The sequence below is a fragment of the Miniopterus natalensis genome, chromosome 3 (genome assembly GCF_054644295.1).
Source record: "Miniopterus natalensis isolate mMinNat1 chromosome 3, mMinNat1.hap1, whole genome shotgun sequence".
Lineage (NCBI taxonomy): Eukaryota > Metazoa > Chordata > Mammalia > Chiroptera > Miniopteridae > Miniopterus > Miniopterus natalensis.
The window spans coordinates 94,469,378-94,472,140 of record NC_142083.1 but is presented as its reverse complement, the minus strand read 5'-3'; the positions used below and the strand labels follow the sequence as shown (position 1 = coordinate 94,472,140).

The following is a 2,763-nucleotide window of genomic DNA, read 5'->3' as shown; positions in this document are numbered from 1 at the left end:
AGTAATATATAACAACTGAATTTTTTTTTTTTTGCACAAGGGCCATGCTAATCTTCTCTGTATTGTTCCAATTTTAGCACATGTGCTGCCAAAGTGAGCACACAATTGAATTATTTAATATTAACTTTATATCCTGCAACTTGCTATAGTACCTTATGAGTTCCAGAAATTTGTTTGTTTGTTTGGTGTTTGTTCTTTGGGATTTTTCTAAATGGATAATCATGGCATCTTCAAAACAGAGACAATTTTATGTCTTTCTTCCCAGTCGGTACACTTTTTATTTCCTTTTTTTTTTTGTCTAATTGCATTATCCAGGACTCCAGCAAGATGTTGAATGGGAGTTCTTCTGTTATAATTTGCATTATAACATTATTTCTGTTATGTTTTTGATCTCTAGCATTTCTTTTTTATTTCTCCTTAGAGTTTCCACCTCTCTGACCACATTACCCATCTGTTCTTGCATGATGTTGATGTTCCCATTAGAGCCCTTAGCATATTATCATAGTCATTATAAATTCTGGGTCTGATAGTTCCCAAACCTCTGCCACATCTGAATCTGGTTCTATTGCTTACTTTATTTGTCAGGCTGTGTTTTCCTTGCCTCTTAGCATGCCTTGTGATTTTTTGGTGGAAGCTGATATGATGTATTGGGTAATAGGACTGAGACAACTAGGATTTATGTTAACCTGGCCGGAGTTGGGCTGTGTTTACTGTTTGTGAGACTTCAGTTTCCTCTGGTGACTGGTTTTGTCTCTCTTGTTGTCTTTGGTTTCCCTAGAAGCTTCTTCTTAAATAGAATGTCACGTCCTGCTCTCTCAGTGTAACCCACTGTTATGCTGAAGCCCTGTGATTTGGTGGGGTGGAATTGTATTCCGTAGTCCTATGAGTAAACCTCAGTGTTTAGTGGCTTCAGTCCCTGACTGACCAGAAGGCTGCAGTTGGGGGGCAGTGGCTCACTTGTTCTTAGACTTAGGTATGACAGAGCGCTTTACCTTGAGGGCAGGCTCTTGTTCCAGAGAATGGAAGGATCTGGGTGCATTTCAGATTGGTTCTTTTCCTCTTCCCTTGCATGAAACATAGAGTTTTTCTCAGATCTCTCTGAGAGCCTGGTATGGCCCCTGGAGGAAAAAGTCATGGAAATATGGGTCCCCCCAAGCCTGAGACCCCAGAGTTTTTAACTCTAAAGCTCCCCATGCTCAGTCCCCAGCAATTAGCCAATTAGCCTGGAAGTGTTCTGACTAGGCTCTGCTGCAGCTTCTGTGTGCAGGGAGCAGTAGTTCTCTATCCATCTGTCTCTCCCGACTGGGCCACTGGTTTGCCCTGTGACCTTGATTCTCTAACGCGTCTTCATTTGCCTTTCAGTTTGTTCTGCACTTTTCTTGTGAGGGCAGGAGTAACAACTTCCAAGCTCACTCGCTCACTCTCTCTCTCGCTCTCACTCACTTCCAGGCTAATTGGCTAATATGGACGGGGGGGGGGGGGGGGGGGGCGGGGACAAAAGTAGGTTTACATAATACAAATAAATAATACAATAATTAATAAATTAATAGTAATACAAGAATAAACTCTATGTTTTATGTATTCACAACTGTCAACCCATGTTTGCCTACCCACTTGTGTGTGTATATAATTTTTTAATTGAGATAAAACTAACATACATAAAATTCATAGAATTTGAGAGTCCATGAGTTTTGATGATTCTGAAGTCTATATAACCACAACCCCAAACAAGATATATAACATTTTCATAACCTGAAATGTTTCCTCATGTCTCCTTCTAGTCAAGATTTCACCCTCCACCCCAGAGGCAGCCACCACTGAGATTTTTATCACCATAGGTCAATTTTGTGGTTCTAGAAGTTCACATGAAAGGGATCATACATGTTGCACCTGAGTTCACACATGTTCACATGAAAGGGATCACACATGTTACACCTACTGTAACAATTTTGAGATTCACCCAGGTTGTTGTGTGATTTGTACTTCATTCCCTTATTGCTGAGAGGTACTCCATCGTAATGAAGATCTTCTCGTGTTTTGTTCTGGAAGCTTAATAGTGTCAACATGCGCATTTCACATAAACAACTCAAATTAATTTGTGTGTATGATGTAAGTAAGGCCAAAGTTTCACTTTCCCCCATACACCTATCCATCCTGCACCATTTATTGGAAAGGCCACCAGTTACCAGTTCAATATCAGTGACATTATTGTCACAATTCAAGTGATCCTGTAATTTCTGGATTTATATCTAGGCCCTGTTTCATTCTTTTTATCTCTGTGTACATCTTGCCCCCATATTGCACTGTCTTCATTATTAAAATTGGAAAGGAAAAGTTCTCCATAATTGTTTTATTTCCTCTAGATGGTCTCGGCTATTCCAGGTCCTTTACCTTTTCAAACTAATTTTAATTAATCAATTAATTTCATTATTTTAAAGACAAATTCGGTGTCATGATCAGACTACTACATTTAGCAATCAACAGCATGGATGGGGGGGAAATCTACATTAAAACACTTTGTTGGAATGCTTTACACTTTCCACAGAACAGAAACTAAAATAGCCTGTTATACAATTAGTCACAAATACAGACCTCGAGTTTTTTGCCCATTCACATGAGTATTGTCTAAAACATGCCTTCTTTGTAGCAGACAGGCCCTGCCACCACTGTGCTTGGCTGAGTTCACAAATCTCTTGCAACCTGCAGCTTCCCTGTCACTTCCCTGGCTCTCCTCTCCTGCTACGCTTGGTTTCCTGGCAGTAA

The 2,763-nt window shown here is 40.0% G+C and overlaps 1 pseudogene; it reads right to left on the bottom strand.

Moving 5' to 3' along the window:
• LOC148093572 (U6 spliceosomal RNA) lies at positions 1-101 on the bottom strand (annotated as a pseudogene).
• Positions 102-2,763: the final 2,662 nt, after the last annotated feature.